Source organism: Ambystoma mexicanum, chromosome 11 (assembly GCF_040938575.1).
Source record: "Ambystoma mexicanum isolate Mex_15411 chromosome 11, UKY_AmexF1_1, whole genome shotgun sequence".
Taxonomy (NCBI): domain Eukaryota; kingdom Metazoa; phylum Chordata; class Amphibia; order Caudata; family Ambystomatidae; genus Ambystoma; species Ambystoma mexicanum.
Window position 1 is genome coordinate 823,723,931 of NC_090934.1, and position 19,005 is coordinate 823,742,935.

General features: G+C 47.4%; 7 non-coding genes across 7 annotated transcripts; all 7 read right to left on the reverse strand.

Annotated features, from left to right (window-relative positions):
- Nucleotides 1–1,650: 1,650 nt before the first annotated feature.
- TRNAW-CCA (transfer RNA tryptophan (anticodon CCA)) lies at nt 1,651–1,722 on the reverse strand. Its single transcript has one exon. It is a non-coding gene; the product is annotated as a tRNA-Trp (tRNA).
- Nucleotides 1,723–2,035: 313 nt separating this feature from the next.
- Nucleotides 2,036–2,109, reverse strand: TRNAN-GUU (transfer RNA asparagine (anticodon GUU)). Its single transcript has one exon. It is a non-coding gene; the product is annotated as a tRNA-Asn (tRNA).
- Nucleotides 2,110–11,742: 9,633 nt separating this feature from the next.
- On the reverse strand, nt 11,743–11,816 carry TRNAN-GUU (transfer RNA asparagine (anticodon GUU)). Its single transcript has one exon. It is a non-coding gene; the product is annotated as a tRNA-Asn (tRNA).
- A 1,790-nt stretch (nt 11,817–13,606) lies between these two features.
- Nucleotides 13,607–13,678, reverse strand: TRNAW-CCA (transfer RNA tryptophan (anticodon CCA)). The gene has a single exon. It is a non-coding gene; the product is annotated as a tRNA-Trp (tRNA).
- Nucleotides 13,679–15,855: 2,177 nt separating this feature from the next.
- Nucleotides 15,856–15,927, reverse strand: TRNAW-CCA (transfer RNA tryptophan (anticodon CCA)). The gene has a single exon. It is a non-coding gene; the product is annotated as a tRNA-Trp (tRNA).
- A 313-nt stretch (nt 15,928–16,240) lies between these two features.
- On the reverse strand, nt 16,241–16,314 carry TRNAN-GUU (transfer RNA asparagine (anticodon GUU)). Its single transcript has one exon. It is a non-coding gene; the product is annotated as a tRNA-Asn (tRNA).
- Nucleotides 16,315–18,104: 1,790 nt separating this feature from the next.
- On the reverse strand, nt 18,105–18,176 carry TRNAW-CCA (transfer RNA tryptophan (anticodon CCA)). Its single transcript has one exon. It is a non-coding gene; the product is annotated as a tRNA-Trp (tRNA).
- Nucleotides 18,177–19,005: the final 829 nt, after the last annotated feature.

Consider the following 19,005-nt stretch of genomic DNA (forward strand, 5'->3'; position numbering starts at 1 on the left):
CACACAGTGGATTTAGTAGAGTACAGAGCCCATCAACAGTGCACCAAATGTCCTCTGTGTAGGCATAACTTGCTATGAGGAGAAAGCCACAGTTGCGCACTTGTGTTAAAAGGGGACAGTAGGCTGAACCCAGAGAACACGGGAGAAATGACTCAGGTTTACTGAGTGGAACACTCTGTGTCTTTGTGCCAAAAACAGCAGCGTCTTTTCGGTTAACAGCCAAACGCGCTAACCAATTGCGCCACAGAGACTCACTGGCATGTGTGTTCTGCCTTTGGCCTGATTGCATTGCTATTTTTTTCTGATTGGCAGAAAACCTGAACTTTTTTCTGAAAAAGGCATGCCTCTCTTAGCACTGCAGTGCATTAGACTGCTCCCTTGCTTCCCTGAGTCCCCAAATACACAACCACCTTGGGCACAATAGAAGACACATTCCAGCAGATTTAGCAAGAGTGCACCAAGGTTTCTATATGTAGGTACCTTGCTGAGAAGCAAGACCTGCAGTTGCATTCTTCTGTTAAAAGAGGGCAGCAGAGTGCACCAAGAGAACTTGGGGGAAGTATCTTATGTTAACTACTTGCCGTGCTCTTTATAGATCCCTCTGTTTGACTGGGTGAATTCTAATTTCTGGGGTAGAGTAAGCAATTTTTGGATCTAGATGCTGTGCGCAACAGGAATGCTATATACTGCACTGTACTGCTACTGAAAAGTTACCAATTTTACAGGATGTTCAGGTAAGCTTTGTTTCAGAAAACAACTTGCTAGAGGCCCTAGGACAGATTACTGGGACAAAGGAAGAGGGTTTGGGGATTAGCACATCTCCTATGAAAGGTACAGTCACGCCCGAGACAACTCTGAGTGTCACCTCAAATTCTAAGAAATGCAAACTAGGGACCTACGCTTTTTATTGCCAGTTGATCTTTGTGTTTCAGACAAATGTGCACGCCTCCCAGAGCCCCTTGCAATGCACTTAGGGAAAGGGGGGAAGGTGCTGTGAAGCCCTCTCGCTGACAATGTCTCTCTTGTCTATAATGTATCTATGAGAGAGAGAGAAATAGGCAATGCGAGAGTGAAAAAGTAAAATGGAAATGTGTCTACTGAGACCAGTATAAGGGGAAATCCTCACAATCCAGGACCGACAGTTGATTGGGAGGGCGCTTACAGGTTTCCGACACCAGACCGGTACCTGAACTCACAAACCCAAACTGCAAAGTGATGGGCATTGCCACTAGACTGCCGACCCCCTTTCGGGGCCCCAACATATATCCTTTAGTCACACCTAGAGTTCCCAGGACACTGCAGCATTCAGCGATTACACGAAAATATTGACAGCGCTAGGAGGCCATGCAAATGGCAGAGGTATGCTTTACAAAGCCCACGTAGCGTGCACAAAACAGCACATCAGTCAGGCCCACTTGAAGAGATGGTAAAGAGGAAATACTTCTGCTGCATCCAGTAAAACATAGAGATTGGCCTGCTTTAAAGCTTGACCATGTCCTTCATGGGTGTCTGTCAATATGATACTTCCCTGCTGCAAAGCTTACATTCGAAACGCCAGAACAACTAGGCCCAGAGCACAAAGATGTAGTCAGGTTGAAATAACGAGATACTGAAGATCAATTTTGTATTTCAGAGTGGGAAAAGCAAGTATGACCCCGATGTGATTTGAACACACAACCTTCTGATTTGGAGTCAGACGCGCTACCATTGCGCCACGAGGTCCTTGTGGCAGTCTACCTGGTGTGTCTGATGACAGAATAAAGGTAGGAGACGTACATGCACCTGCAGAGCCTCATTGCTTCTTTAAGTAGACTGGCTAGGATAGCTTCCTTCTGTGCATCAGTACACGCTGCAGCCAAACCCTTCCCATGAAGTCTTGATGTTTATGAATTGAATGGCAAGTTTTGAAAAATTAAAGCAAGCGAGAAGAATTGCTTGCAGTTTATTGGATTTTTTGGACGTCAGCAGACGAGACCTGCGAGAGGTAAACAGAAGTTCATAGTTGGTCATGCTGAATTTTTGAGCCAAAATGCATCGTCTCTGGGTGGGCTTGAACCACCAACCTTTTGGTTAACAGCCAAACGCGCTAACCGATTGCGCCACAGAGACTCATGCAGTGCTTACACTGGGGCCTGATTGGTGTGCTGTTTGCTTATGCTTCCCAGGCAACCTGAAAATATTTCTAAAATAGCTCTATTTCCCACAGCAAATCAGGGTATCAAGCACTTCCCTACCTCCCGTAATCCACAAACACAGGGGATTTAGTAGAGGACAGAGCCCATCAACAGTGCACCAAATGCCCTCTGTGTAGGCATAACTTGCTATGAGGAGAAAGCCACAGTTGCACACTTGTGTTAAAAGGGGACAGTAGGCTGAACCCAGAGAACACGGGAGAAATGACTCAGGTTTACTGAGTGGAACACTCTGTGTCTTTGTGCCAAAAACAGCAGCGTCTTTTCGGTTAACAGCCGAACGCGCTAACCAATTGCGCCACAGAGACTCACTGGCATGTGTGTTCTGCCTTTGGCCTGATTGCATTGCTATTTTTTTCTGATTGGCAGAAAACCTGAACTTTTTTCTGAAAAAGGCATGCCTCTCTTAGCACTGCAGTGCATTAGACTGCTCCCTTGCTTCCCTGAGTCCCCAAATACACAACCACCTTGGGCACAATAGAAGACACATTCCAGCAGATTTAGCAAGAGTGCACCAAGGTTTCTATATGTAGGTACCTTGCTGAGAAGCAAGACCTGCAGTTGCATTCTTCTGTTAAAAGAGGGCAGCAGAGTGCACCAAGAGAACTTGGGGGAAGTAGTTTATGTTAACTACTTGCCATGCTCTTTATAGATCCCTCTGTTTGACTGGGTGAATTCTAATTTCTGGGGTAGAATAAGCAATTTTTGGATCTAGATGCTGTGCGCAACAGGAATGCTATATACTGCACTGTACTGCTACTGAAAAGTTACCAATTTTACAGGATGTTCAGGTAAGCTTTGTTTCAGAAAACAACTAGCTAGAGGCACTAAGACAGATTACTGGGACAAAGGAAGAGAGTTTGGCGATTAGCACATCTCCTATGAAAGGTACAGTCACGCCCGAGACAACTCTGAGTGTCACCTCAAATTCTAAGAAATGCAAACTAGGGAACTACGCTTTTTATTGCCAGTGGATCTTTGTGTTTCAGACAAATGTGCACGCCTCCCAGAGCCCCTTGCAATGCACTTAGGGAAATGGGGGAAGGTGCTGTGAAGCCCTCTCGCTGACAATGTCTCTCTTGTCTATAATGTATCTATGAGAGAGAGAGAAATAGGCAATGCGAGAGTGAAAAAGTAAAATGGAAATGTGTCTACTGAGACCAGTATAAGGGGAAATCCTCACAATCCAGGACCGACAGTTTATTGGGAGGGCGCTTACAGGTTTCCGACACCAGACCGGTACCTGAACTCACAAACCCAAACTGCAAAGTGATGGGCATTGCCACTAGACTGCCGACCCCCTTTCGGGGCCCCAGCATATATCCTTTAGTCACACCTAGAGTTCCCAGGACAGTGCAGCATTCAGCGATTACACAAAAATATTGACAGCGCTAGGAGGCCATGCAAATGGCAGAGGTATGCTTTACAAAGCCCACGTAGTGTGCACAAAACAGCACATCAGTCAGGCCCACTTGAAGAGATGGTAAAGAGGAAATACTTCTGCTGCATCCAGTAAAACATAGAGATTGGCCTGCTTTAAAGGTTGACCATGTCCTTCATGGGTGTCTGTCAATATGATACTTCCCTGCTGCAAAGTTTACATTCGAAACGCCAGAACAACTAGGCCCAGAGCACAAAGATGCAGTCAGGTTGAAATAACGAGATACTGAAGAGCAATTTTATATTTCAGAGTGGGAAAAGCAAATATGACCCCGACGTGATTTGAACACGAAACCTTCTGATCTGGAGTCAGACGCGCTACCATTGCCCCAAGAAGTCCTTGTGGCAATACACCTGGTGTGTCCGATGACAGAATAAAGGTAGGAGACGTACATGGACCTGCAGAGCCTCATTGCTTCTTTAAGTAGACTGGCTAGGATAGCTTCCTTCTGTGCATCAGTACACGCTGCAGCCAAACCCTTCCCATGAAGTCTTGATGTTTATGAATTGAATGGCAAGTTTTGAAAAACTAAAGCAAGCGAGAAGAATTGCTTGCAGTTTATTGGATTTTTTGGACGTCAGCAGACGAGACCTGCGAGAGGTAAACAGAAGTCCATAGTTGGTCACGCTGAATTTTTGAGCCAAAATGCACCGTCCCTGGGTGGGCTTGAACCACCAACCTTTCGGTTAACAGCTGAACGCGCTAACCGATTGCGCCACACAGACTCATGCAGTTCTTACGCAGGGGCCTGATTGGTGTGCTGTTTGCTTATGCTTCCCAGGCAACCTGAAAATATTTCTAAAATAGCTCTTTTTCCCACAGCAAATCAGAGTATCAAGCACTTCCCTACCTCCCATAATCCACACACACAGGGGATTTAGTAGAGTACAGAGCCCATCAACAGTGCACCAAATGTCCTCTGTATAGGCATAACTTGCTATGAGGAGAAAGCCACAGTTGCGCACTTGTGTTAAAAGGGGACAGTAGGCTGAACCCAGAGAACACGGGAGAAATGACTCAGGTTTACTGAGTGGAACACTCTGTGTCTTTGTGCCCAAAACAGCAGCGTCTTTTCGGTTAACAGCCAAACGCGCTAACCAATTGCGCCACAGAGACTCACTGGCATGTGTGTTCTGCCTTTGGCCTGATTGCATTGCTATTTTTTTCTGATTGGCAGAAAACCTGAACTTTTTTCTGAAAAAGGCATGCCTCTCTTAGCACTGCAGTGCATTACACTGCTCCCTTGCTTCCCTGAGTCCCCAAATACACAACCACCCTGGGCACAATAGAAGACACATTCCAGCAGATTTAGCAAGAGTGCACCAAGGATTCTATATGTAGGTACCTTGCTGAGAAGCAAGACCTGCAGTTGCATTCTTCTGTTAAAAGAGGGCAGCAGAGTGCACCAAGAGAACTTGGGGGAAGTAGCTTATGTTAACTACTTGCCATGCTCTTTATAGATCCCTCTGTTTGACTGGGTGAATTCTAATTTCTGGGGTAGAGTAAGCAATTTTTGGATCTAGATGCTGTGCGCAACAGGAATGCTATATACTGCACTGTACTGCTACTGAAAAGTTACCAATTTTACAGGATGTTCAGGTAAGCTTTGTTTCAGAAAACAACTTGCTACAGGTCCTAGGACAGATTACTGGGACAAAGGAAGAGGGTTTTGGGATTAGCATATCTCCTATGAAAGGTACAGTCACACCCGAGACAACTCTGAGTGTCACCTCAAATTCTAAGAAATGCAAACTAGGGACCTACGCTTTTTATTGCCAGTGGATCTTTGTGTTTCAGACAAATGTGCACGCCTCCCAGAGCCCCTTGCAATGCACTTAGGGAAATGGGGGAAGGTGCTGTGAAGCCCTCTCGCTGACAATGTCTCTCTTGTCTATAATGTATCTATGAGAGAGAGAGAAATAGGCAATGCGAGAGTGAAAAAGTAAAATGGAAATGTGTCTACTGAGACCAGTATAAGGGGAAATCCTCACAATCCAGGACCGACAGTTTATTGGGAGGGCGCTTACAGGTTTCCGACACCAGACCGGTACCTGAACTCACAAACCCAAACTGCAAAGTGATGGGCATTGCCACTAGACTGCCGACCCCCTTTCGGGGCCCCAGCATATATCCTTTAGTCACACCTAGAGTTCCCAGGACAGTGCAGCATTCAGCGATTACACGAAAATATTGACAGCGCTAGGAGGCCATGCAAATGGCAGAGGTATGCTTTACAAAGCCCACGTAGTGTGCACAAAACAGCACATCAGTCAGGCCCACTTGAAGAGATGGTAAAGAGGAAATATTTCTGCTGCATCCAGTAAAACATAGAGATTGGCCTGCTTTAAAGGTTGACCATGTCCTTCATGGGTGTCTATCAATATGATACTTCCATGCTGCAAAGTTTACATTCGAAACGCCAGAACAACTAGGCCCAGAGCACAAAGATGCAGTCAGGTTGAAATAACGAGATACTGAAGAGCAATTTTATATTTCAGAGTGGGTAAAGCAAATATGACCCCGACGTGATTTGAACACGAAACCTTCTGATCTGGAGTCAGACGCGCTACCATTGCCCCACGAGGTCCTTGTGGCAATCCACCTGGTGTGTCCGATGACAGAATAAAGGTAGGAGACGTACATGGACCTGCAGAGCCTCATTGCTTCTTTAAGTAGACTGGCTAGGATAGCTTCCTTCTGTTCATCAGTACACGCTGCAGCCAAACCCTTCCCATGAAGTCTTGATGTTTATGAATTGAATGGCAAGTTTTGAAAAACTAAAGCAAGCAAGAAGAATTGCTTGCAGTTTATTGGATTTTTTGGACGTCAGCAGACGAGACCTGCGAGAGGTAAACAGAAGTCCATAGTTGGTCACGCTTAATTTTTGAGCCAAAATGCACCGTCCCTGGGTGGGCTTGAACCATCAACCTTTCGGTTAACAGCCGAACGCGCTAACCGATTGCGCCACATAGACTCATGCAGTTCTTACACAGGGGCCTGATTGGTGTGCTGTTTGCTTATGCTTCCCAGGCAACCTGAAAATATTTCTAAAATAGCTCTATTTCCCACAGCAAATCAGGGTATCAAGCACTTCCCTACCTCCCCTAATCCACAAACACAGGGGATTTAGTAGAGGACAGAGCCTATCAACAGTGCACCAAATGTCCTCTGTATATAGAGATCCTCTCTGTGCCCAGGCCCAACCGTGCGGGGGGAGGTGTGGCCCTTATCTTCCCTGAGTGGATTCCTGCCACTGTTACTCCCATGCAGACCTACTCCTCTTTTGAATGTCTTGTCTGCCGACTCTCTCTCTCTCCTAGCCATTCCCTTACCGTGGCTACTATCTATCGGCCACCTGGTCAAATTTCCTCCTTCCTCTCCGAGTGGGCGGACCTCTCCTCCTCACTCCTGTCCTCAACCACTCAACTCCTCTTTCTTGGAGACTTCAAGATCCACCTGGATGCCTCCTGTCCCCCCTCTGGACTCTTTCGCAACCTCTGCGACTCTCTCTCACTCTCTATTCTCCCGTCTGGGCCGACTCATTCTGCAGGGCACACTCTTGATGCCCTGATCTCCTCTGACCTTCCCCTCTCTGTCCCTCTCTCCACTCCTCTCTCCTGGAGTGATCACTTTCTCCTCTCCTCCCACCTCACCCTCCCTACCCCACAGGCAAAGCCACCCCCATCACTGCCACCTTCCTTCTCGGTCATCCGACCCATGAAGCGCGTGTCAGTTGAGGCTTTCGCTGCCACCTTCTTGCCCCCTCCTCCCCCTTCGGCTGACTCCCACCCTGACACATCCCTCTCCACTCTCCACTCCGCTATATCTGATACTCTTGATATCCTTGCCCCTGTCATGAGAATCCGCCTGAAGCCCAAAGCCAAATGTAACTCCTGGTATGACTCGGATCTCGTCACCCTTAAGCGCAAGTGCAGGGTGGCAGAGAGGAAATGGCGTGCTTCATGTTCATCCTCTGACAAACTGGCCTGTCGCCTGCTCCAAAGGCAATACCGGCTCTCCGTTCTCACCAAGAAGAGAGCCCTTATCCAAGCCCGCATCTCTGCGGCATCTAACAATTCGGCCGAACTCTTTAAAATCTGCAAGGAGCTGGCCAACCCTGCTGCAGTCTCTACCTCTCCTGTCCCCTCCCAGGCCCTCTGCACGGCACTGGCCTCTCACTTCATTTCAAAAACTCAGGACATCCTGTCCTCACTCTCCTCCTATAACCTCCCCCCCTCTATTCCCTGCCCTTCCTCTGGCTCTTCTGCAGCCACCCCTCCTCTCTCCTTCTCTTCCTTTCCCCTTTTTTCTGCTGACGAGGTTTCAAGACAAGTCCGATCTATGAAAGTCTCATCAAAACAGGTCCACCCCTGTTCCTCCAAAACTATCAAGGACCACATTGACTCCTTGGCTCCTGCCCTTGCTGACTTCTGCAGTCACTCCTTCGCCTCTGGAGTCTTCCCATCCCCTCTCAAGCACTCCCTTGTGCACCCCCTTCTTAAGAAACCCTCTTCCGACCCTTCCTGCCCAGCTAACTATCGCCCAATCTCTATCACTCCCTTCCTGGGCAAGCTCCTGGAGAAACTAGCCATCTCCCAGCTTAATCTCCATGCTGAATGTGTTGGTAGTCTTCATGACCATCAGTCTGGCTTCAGAGCTGCCAGAAGCACGGAAACTGCTCTCCTGAACATCCGTGAGGACCTGCTCTCGAACCTTGACTCTAACATTCCATGTGTTCTCATTTTGCTTGATCTCTCTTCTGCCTTTGATACTGTCAACCATACCATCCTGCTCAACCGTCTCCGTGATAACCTCGGTATCACTGGTCAGGCTCTGACGTGGCTGACCTCTTTCCTCTCAAATCGACCCTCCCAGGTCCAATTGGGGTCTTTCCTCTCTGACATATTCTTCTCCACCTGTGGTGTCCCCCAGGGATCTAGCCTCTCTCCCTGGCTGTTCAACCAGTATCTGGCACTTCTCGGCCACCACATCGCCGCTCTCTGCCCCTACTTTCAGTGCTATGCGGATGATACCCAACTCATTTTCAGGCTACCCTCGGCCTCCTCTTCTCCTTCCCTCATCTCTGACTGTCTTTCTGCTATCCAGGAATGGTGTGCCGCCAACGACCTCTGCCTTAATGCCAGTAAGACTGAGATTCTACTCATCGGCACTCCCACTCCCTCCTTCCCTGCTGCTCTCTGGCCGGCCTCTCTGGGCCCTCTTCCTACTCCTACCTGCAAGGCAAAAAACCTTGGGGTCATCTTCGACTCCACACTCTCCCTCTCTCCTCACATATCCGACGTATCTAAGAAGTCACACTACCAGCTACACCTCCTCAGAGGTATCCTTCCTTTCCTCTCCTTCCCCCAGAAGCTCACTGTCTCTAGAGCCCTGGTTCTCTCTAAGCTGGACTACTGTAACAGCCTCTATCTTAATCTGCCCGCCTCTACTCTCCGCCCTTTGCAACTCATCCAGAACAGGACTGCAAGACTTGTCCTTTGCCTCAACCCCAGGGACCGTATCTCTCCAGGACTGAAATCACTACACTGGCTCCCAGTGACTGCGATGATCAAGTTCAAAACCCTCTGCATTGTCCACAAGGCCGTCTGGGGCCTTGGGCCAAAATACCTTCAACTCTCTCTTCCTAAATATCTTCCTTCTCGAGCTCTTCGCTCATCCGCCTCCAACTCCCTCAGGGTCAGCCGCTTCTCCAAACAACGAGTTGGGGGCAGATCTCTTTCCACTGCAGGGGCCTCCCTCTGGAACAGCCTTCCTACCTCCCTGAAACTTGAGGAGAACCACCTCCGGTTCCGGAAGCACCTCAAAACCTTCCTCTTTGCCTCCGCTTTCTCTCCCCCTCTCCCCTGCTAATACTACTGAAACTGCACTGAATCTGCAACTGGGCCATTCACCGTTCTCGGCCCAGCCACTCTCCCCTGCACTGCCTCCACGGCAACCCCTGCACTACGGGACTGTGTCTGTATCCATACAGCCCCCCTTCCCAGCACTTGTCTGCACTTACCTCGCACTTGCCACCAGCTGGCCCTTGTTATTTATCCTGTATGCTGTATGCTTATAACCCTGTACTGCACTTTCCCCTCTCCCTTCCCCCATGCACTTTTCCCTTCCCCTCTACCCTTGCACTTGCGCGATCTGAATGACACCTGGCCTAGTAAGATCGTTGTCTGTCTCCCCTTGTCCCACCCCCCTGCCTCGTCGCGCCTTGAAACACTTGTGTATAGGCGCGTTACAAATGCCTTATCATATCATAGGCATAACTTGCTATGAGGAGAAAGCCACAGTTGCGCACTTGTGTTAAAAGGGGACAGTAGGCTGAACCCAGAGAACACGGGAGAAATGACTCAGGTTTACTGAGTGGAACACTCTGTGTCTTTGTGCCAAAAACAGCAGCGTCTTTTCGGTTAACAGCCGAACGCGCTAACCAATTGCGCCACAGAGACTCACTGGCATGTGTGTTCTGCCTTTGGCCTGATTGCATTGCTATTTTTTTCTGATTGGCAGAAAACCTGAACTTTTTTTCTGAAAAAGGCATGCCTCTCTTAGCACTGCAGTGCATTAGACTGCTCCCTTGCTTCCCTGAGTCCCCAAATACACAACCACCTTGGGCACAATAGAAGACACATTCCAGCAGATTTAGCAAGAGTGCACCAAGGTTTCTATATGTAGGTACCTTGCTGAGAAGCAAGACCTGCAGTTGCATTCTTCTGTTAAAAGAGGGCAGCAGAGTGCACCAAGAGGACTTGGGGGAAGTAGCTTATGTTAACTACTTGCCATGTTCTTTATAGATCCCTCTGTTTGACTGGGTGAATTCTAATTTCTGGGGTAGAATAAGCAATTTTTGGATCTAGATGCTGTGCGCAACAGGAATGCTATATACTGCACTGTACTGCTACTGAAAAGTTACCAATTTTACAGGATGTTCAGGTAAGCTTTGTTTCAGAAAACAACTTGCTAGAGGCACTAAGACAGATTACTGGGACAAAGGAAGAGGGTTTGGGGATTAGCACATCTCCTATGAAAGGTACAGTCACGCCCGAGACAACTCTGAGTGTCACCTCAAATTCTAAGAAATGCAAACTAGGGACCTACGCTTTTTATTGCCAGTGGATCTTTGTGTTTCAGACAAATGTGCACGCCTCCCAGAGCCCCTTGCAATGCACTTAGGGAAAGGGGGGAAGGTGCTGTGAAGCCCTCTCGCTGACAATGTCTCTCTTGTCTATAATGTAACTATGAGAGAGAGAGAAATAGGCAATGCGAGAGTGAAAAAGTAAAATGGAAATGTGTCTACTGAGACCAGTATAAGGGGAAATCCTCACAATCCAGGACCGACAGTTGATTGGGAGGGCGCTTACAGGTTTCCGACACCAGACCGGTACCTGAACTCACAAGCCCAAACTGCAAAGTGATGGGCATTGCCACTAGACTGCCGACCCCCTTTCGGGCCCCAGCATATATCCTTTAGTCACACCTAGAGTTCCCAGGACAGTGCAGCATTCAGCGATTACACGGAAATATTGACAGCGCTAGGAGGCCATGCAAATGGCAGAGGTATGCTTTACAAAGCCCACGTAGCGTGCACAAAACAGTACATCAGTCAGGCCCACTTGAAGAGATGGTAAAGAGGAAATACGTCTGCTGCATCCAGTAAAACATAGAGATTGGCCTGCTTTAAAGGTTGACCATGTCCTTCATGGGTGTCTGTCAATATGATACTTCCCTGCTGCAAAGCTTACATTCGAAACGCCAGAACAACTAGGCCCAGAGCACAAAGATGCAGTCAGGTTGAAATAACGAGATACTGAAGAGCAGAATAAAGGTAGGAGACGTACATGCACCTGCAGAGCCTCATTGCTTCTTTAAATAGACTGGCTAGGATAACTTCCTTCTGTGCATCAGTACACGCTGCAGCCAAACCCTTCCCATGAAGTCTTGATGTTTATGAATTGAACAGCATGTTTTGAAAAACTAAAGCAAGCGAGAAGAATTGCTTGCAGTTTATTGGATTTTTTGGACGTCAGCAGACGAGACCTGCGAGAGGTAAACAGAAGTTCATAGTTGGTCATGCTGAATTTTTGAGCCAAAATGCATCGTCCCTGGGTGGGCTTGAACCACCAATCTTTCGGTTAACAGCCGAACGCGCTAACCGATTGCGCCACAGAGACTCATGCATTGCTTACACTGGGGCCTGATTGGTGTGCTGTTTGCTTATGCTTCCCAGGCAACCTGAAAATATTTCTAAAATAGCTCTATATCCCACAGCAAATCAGGGTATCAAGCACTTCCCTACCTCCCCTAATCCACAAACACAGGGGATTTAGTAGAGGACAGAGCCCATCAACAGTGCACCAAATGTCCTCTGTGTAGGCATAACTTGCTATGAGGAGAAAGCCACAGTTGCGCACTTGTGTTAAAAGGGGACAGTAGGCTGAACCCAGAGAACACGGGAGAAATGACTCAGGTTTACTGAGTGGAACACTCTGTGTCTTTGTGCCAAAAACAGCAGCGTCTTTTCGGTTAACAGCCGAAAGCGCTAACCAATTGCGCCACAGAGACTCACTGGCATGTGTGCTCTGCCTTTGGCCTGATTGCATTGCTATTTTTTTCTGATTGGCAGAAAACCTGAACTTTTTTCTGAAAAAGGCATGCCTCTCTTAGCACTGCAGTGCATTAGACTGCTCCCTTGCTTCCCTGAGTCCCCAAATACACAACCACCTTGGGCACAATAGAAGACACATTCCAGCAGATTTAGCAAGAGTGCACCAAGGATTCTATATGTAGGTACCTTGCTGAGAAGCAAGACCTGCAGTTGCATTCTTCTGTTAAAAGAGGGCAGCAGAGTGCACCAAGAGAACTTGGGGGAAGTAGCTTATGTTAACTACTTGCCATGCTCTTTATAGATCCCTCTGTTTGACTGGGTGAATTCTAATTTCTGGGGTAGAGTAAGCAATTTTTGGATCTAGATGCTGTGCGCAACAGGAATGCTATATACTGCACTGTACTGCTACTGAAAAGTTACCAATTTTACAGGATGTTCAGGTAAGCTTTGTTTCAGAAAACAACTTGCTACAGGTCCTAGGACAGATTACTGGGACAAAGGAAGAGGGTTTTGGGATTAGCATATCTCCTATGAAAGGTACAGTCACGCCCGAGACAACTCTGAGTGTCCCCTCAAATTTTAAGAAATGCAAACTAGGGACCTACGCTTTTTATTGCCAGTGGATCTTTGTGTTTCAGACAAATGTGCACGCCTCCCAGAGCCCCTTGCAATGCACTTAGGGAAATGGGGGAAGGTGCTGTGAAGCCCTCTCGCTGACAATGTCTCTCTTGTCTATAATGTATCTATGAGAGAGAGAGAAATAGGCAATGCGAGAGTGAAAAAGTAAAATGGAAATGTGTCTACTGAGACCAGTATAAGGGGAAATCCTCACAATCCAGGACCGACAGTTTATTGGGAGGGCGCTTACAGGTTTCCGACACCTGACCGGTACCTGAACTCACAAACCCAAACTGCAAAGTGATGGGCATTGCCACTAGACTGCCGACCCCCTTTCGGGGCCCCAGCATATATCCTTTAGTCACACCTAGAGTTCCCAGGACAGTGCAGCATTCAGCGATTACACGAAAATATTGACAGCGCTAGGAGGCCATGCAAATGGCAGAGGTATGCTTTACAAAGCCCACGTAGCGTGCACAAAACAGCACATCAGTCAGGCCCACTTGAAGAGATGGTAAAGAGGAAATACTTCTGCTGCATCCAGTAAAACATAGAGATTGGCCTGCTTTAAAGGTTGACCATGTCCTTCATGGGTGTCTGTCAATATGATACTTCCCTGCTGCAAAGCTTACATTCGAAACGCCAGAACAACTAGGCCCAGAGCACAAAGATGCAGTCAGGTTGAAATAACGAGATACTGAAGAGCAATTTTATATTTCAGAGTGGGAAAAGCAAATATGACCCCGCCGTGATTTGAACACACAACCTTCTGATCTGGAGTCAGACGCGCTACCATTGCGCCACGAGGTCCTTGTGGCAGTCCACCTGGTGTGTCTGATGACAGAATAAAGGTAGGAGACGTACATGCACCTGCAAAGCCTCATTGCTTCTTTAAGTAGACTGGCTAGGATAGCTTCCTTCTGTGCATCAGTACACGCTGCAGCCAAACCCTTCCCATGAAGTCTTGATGTTTATGAATTGAATGGCAAGTTTTGAAAAACTAAAGCAAGCGAGAAGAATTGCTTGCAGTTTATTGGATTTTTTGGACGTCAGTAGACGAGACCTGCGAGAGGTAAACAGAAGTTCATAGTTGGTCATGCTGAATTTTTGAGACAAAATGCATCGTCCCTGGGTGGGCTTGAACCATCAACCTTTCGGTTAACAGCTGAACGCGCTAACCGATTGCGCCACAGAGACTCATGCAGTGCTTACACTGGGGCCTGATTGGTGTGCTGTTTGCTTATGCTTCCCAGGCAACCTGAAAATATTTCTAAAATAGCTCTATTTCCCACAGCAAATCAGGGTATCAAGCACTTCCCTACCTCCCGTAATCCACAAACACAGGGGATTTAGTAGAGGACAGAGCCCATCAACAGTGCACCAAATGTCCTCTGTGTAGGCATAACTTGCTATGAGGAGAAAGCCACAGTTGCGCACTTGTGTTAAAAGGGGACAGTAGGCTGAACCCAGAGAACACGGGAGAAATGACTCAGGTTTACTGAGTGGAACACTCTGTGTCTTTGTGCCAAAAACAGCAGCGTCTTTTCGGTTAACAGCCGAACGCGCTAACCAATTGCGCCACAGAGACTCACTGGCATGTGTGTTCTGCCTTTGGCCTGATTGCATTGCTATTTTTTTCTGATCGGCAGAAAACCTGAACTTTTTTCTGAAAAAGGCATGCCTCTCTTAGCACTGCAGTGCATTAGACTGCTCCCTTGCTTCCCTGAGTCGCCAAATACACAACCACCTTGGGCACAATAGAAGACACATTCCAGCAGATTTAGCAAGAGTGCACCAAGGTTTCTATATGTAGGTACCTTTCTGAGAAGCAAGACCTGCAGTTGCATTCTTCTGTTAAAAGATGGCAGCAGAGTGCACCAAGAGAACTTGGGGGAAGTAGCTTATGTTAACTACTTGCCATGCTCTTTATAGATCCCTCTTTTTGACTGGGTGAATTCTAATTTCTGGGGTAGAGTAAGCAATTTTTGGATCTAGATGCTGTGCGCAACAGGAATGGTATATACTGCACTGTACTGCTACTGAAAAGTTACCAATTTTACAGGATGTTCAGGTAAGCTTTGTTTCAGAAAACAACTTGCTAGAGGCACTAAGACAGATTACTGGGACAAAGGAAGAGGGTTTGGGGATTAGCACATCTCCTATGAAAGGTACAGTCACGCCCGAGACAACTCTGAGTGTCACCTCAAATTCTAAGAAATGCAAACTAGGGACCTACGCTTTTTATTGCCAGTGGATCTTTGTGTTTCAGACAAATGTGCACGCCTCCCAGAGCCCCATGCAATGCACTTAGGGAAAGGGGGGAAGGTGCTGTGAAGCCCTCTCGCTGACAATGTCTCTCTTGTCTATAATGTAACTATGAGAGAGAGAGAAATAGGCAATGCGAAAGTGAAAAAGTAAAATGGAAATGTGTCTACTGAGACCAGTATAAGGGGAAATCCTCACAATCCAGGACCGACAGTTGATTGGGAGGGCGCTTACAGGTTTCCGACACCAGACCGGTACCTGAACTCACAAACCCAAACTGCAAAGTGATGGGCATTGCCACTAGACTGCCGACCCCCTTTCGGGGCCCCAACATATATCCTTTAGTCACACCTAGAGTTCCCAGGACAGTGCAGCATTCAGCGATTACACGAAAATATTGACAGCGCTAGGAGGCCATGCAAATGGCAGAGGTATGCTTTACAAAGCCCACGTAGCGTGCACAAAACAGCACATCAGTCAGGCCCACTTGAAGAGATGGTAAAGAGGAAATACTTCTGCTGCATCCAGTAAAACATAGAGATTGGCCTGCTTTAAAGGTTGACCATGTCCTTCATGGGTGTCTGTCAATATGATACTTCCCTGCTGCAAAGCTTACATTCGAAACGCCAGAACAACTAGGCCCAGAGCACAAAGATGCAGTCAGGTTGAAATAACGAGATACTGAAGAGCAATTTTGTATTTCAGAGTGGGAAAAGCAAATATGACCCCGACGTGATTTGAACACGCAACCTTCTGATCTGGAGTCAGACGCGCTACCATTGCGCCACGAGGTCCTTGTGGCAGTCCACCTGGTGTGTCTGATGACAGAATAAAGGTAGGAGACGTACATGCACCTGCAGAGCCTCATTGCTTCTTTAAGTAGACTGGCTAGGATAGCTTCCTTCTGTGCATCAGTACACGCTGCAGCCAAACCCTTCCCATGAAGTCTTGATGTTTATGAATTGAATGGCAAGTTTTGAAAAACTAAAGCAAGCGAGAAGAATTGCTTGCAGTTTATTGGATTTTTTGGACGTCAGCAGACGAGACCTGCGAGAGGTAAACAGAAGTTCATAGTTGGTCATGCTGAATTTTTGAGCCAAAATGCATCGTCCCTGGGTGGGCTTGAACCACCAACCTTTCGGTTAACAGCCGAACGCGCTAACCGATTGCGCCACAGAGACGCATGCAGTGCTTACACTGGGGCCTGATTGGTGTGCTGTTTGCTTATGCTTCCCAGGCAACCTGAAAATATTTCTAAAATAGCTCTATTTCCCACAGCAAATCAGGGTATCAAGCACTTCCCTACCTCCACTAATCCACTAACATAGGGGATTTAGTAGAGGACAGAGCCCATCAACAGTGCACCAAATGTCCTCTGTGTAGGCATAACTTGCTATGAGGAGAAAGCCACAGTTGCGCACTTGTGTTAAAAGGGGACAGTAGGCTGAACCGAGAGAACACGGGAGAAATGACTCAGGTTTACTGAGTGGAACACTCTGTGTCTTTGTGCCAAAAACAGCAGCGTCTTTTCGGTTAACAGCCGAACGCGCTAACCAATTGCGCCACAGAGACTCACTGGCATGTGTGTTCTGCCTTTGGCCTGATTGCATTGCTATTTTTTTCTGATTGGCAGAAAACCTGAACTTTTTTCTGAAAAAGGCATGCCTCTCTTAGCACTGCAGTGCATTAGACTGCTCCCTTGCTTCCCTGAGTCCCCAAATACACAACCACCTTGGGCACAATAGAAGACACATTCCAGCAGATTTAGCAAGAGTGCACCAAGGTTTCTATATGTAGGTACCTTGCTGAGAAGCAAGACCTGCAGTTGCATTCTTCTGTTAAAAGAGGGCAGCAGAGTGCACCAAGAGAACTTGGGGGAAGTAGCTTATGTTAACTACTTGCCATGCTCTTTATAGATCCCTCTGTTTGACTGGGTGAATTCTAATTTCTTGGGTAGAATAAGCAATTTTTGGATCTAGATGCTGTGCGCAACAGGAATGCTATATACTGCACTGTACTGCTACTGAAAAGTTACCAATTTTACAGGATGTTCAGGTAAGCTTTGTTTCAGAAAACAACTTGCTAGAGGCCCTAGGACAGATTACTGGGACAAAGGAAGAGGGTTTGGGGATTAGCACATCTCCTATGAAAGGTACAGTCACGCCCGAGACAACTCTGAGTGCCTCCTCAAATTCTAAGAAATGCGAACTGGGGTCCTACGCCTTTTATTGCCAGTGGATCTTTGTGTTTCAGACAAATGTGCACGCCTCCCAGAGCCCCATGCAATGCACTTAGGGAAATGGGGGAAGGTGCTGTGCAACCCTCTCGCTGACAATGTCTCTCTTGTCTATAATGTATCTATGAGAGAGAGAGAAATAGGCAATGCGAGAGTGAAAAAGTAAAATGGAAATGTGTCTACTGAGACCAGTATAAGGGGAAATCCTCACAATCCAGGACCGACAGTTGATTGGGAGGGCGCTTACAGTTTTCTGACACCAGACCGGTACCTGAACTCACAAACCCAAACTGCAAAGTGATGGGCATTGCCACTAGACTGCCGACCCCCTTTCGGGGCCCCAGCATATATCGTTTAGTCACACCTAGAGTTCCCAGGACAGTGCAGCATTCAGCGATTACACGAAAATATTGACAGCGCTAGGAGGCCATGCAAATGGCAGAGGTATGCTTTACAAAGCCCACGTAGCGTGCACAAAACAGCACATCAGTCAGGCCCACTTGAAGAGATGGTAAAGAGGAAATACTTCTGCTGCATCCAGTAAAACATAGAGATTGGCCTGCTTTAAAGGTTGACCATGTCCTTCATGGGTGTCTGTCAATATGATACTTCCCTGCTGCAAAGTTTCCATTCAAAACCCCAGAACAACTAGGCCCAGAGCACAAAGATGCAGTCAGGTTGAAATAACGAGATACTGAAGAGCAATTTTGTATTTCAGAGTGGGAAAAGCAAATCTGACCCCGACGTGATTTGAACACGCAACCTTCTGATCTGGAGTCAGACGCGCTACCATTGCGCCACGAGGTCCTTGTGGCAATGCTCCTGGTGTGTCTGATGACAGAATAAAGGTAGGAGACGTACATGCACCTGCAGAGCCTCATTGCTTCTTTAAGTAGACTGGCTAGGATAACTTCCTTCTGTGCATCAGTACACGCTGCAGCCAAACCCTTCCCATGAAGTCTTGATGTTTATGAATTGAACAGCATGTTTTGAAAAACTAAAGCAAGCGAGAAGAATTGCTTGCAGTTTATTGGATTTTTTGGACGTCAGCAGACGAGACCTGCGAGAGGTAGACAGAAGTTCATAGTTGGTCATGCTGAATTTTTGAGCCAAAATGCATCGTCCCTGGGTGGGCTTGAACCACCAATCTTTCTGTTAACAGCCGAACGCGCTAACCGATTGCGCCACAGAGACTCATGCATTGCTTACACTGGGGCCTGATTGGTGTGCTGTTTGCTTATGCTTCCCAGGCAACCTGAAAATATTTCTAAAATAGCTCTATTTCCCACAGCAAATCAGGGTATCAAGCACTTCCCTACCTCCCCTAATCCACAAACACAGGGGATTTAGTAGAGGACAGAGCCCATCAACAGTGCACCAAATGTCCTCTGTGTAGGCATAACTTGCTATGAGGAGAAAGCCACAGTTGCGCACTTGTGTTAAAAGGGGACAGTAGGCTGAACCCAGAGAACACGGGAGAAATGACTCAGGTTTACTGAGTGGAACACTCTGTGTCTTTGTGCCAAAAACAGCAGCGTCTTTTCGGTTAACAGCCGAACATGCTAACCAATTGCGCCACAGAGACTCACTGGCATGTGTGCTCTGCCTTTGGCCTGATTGCATTGCTATTTTTTTC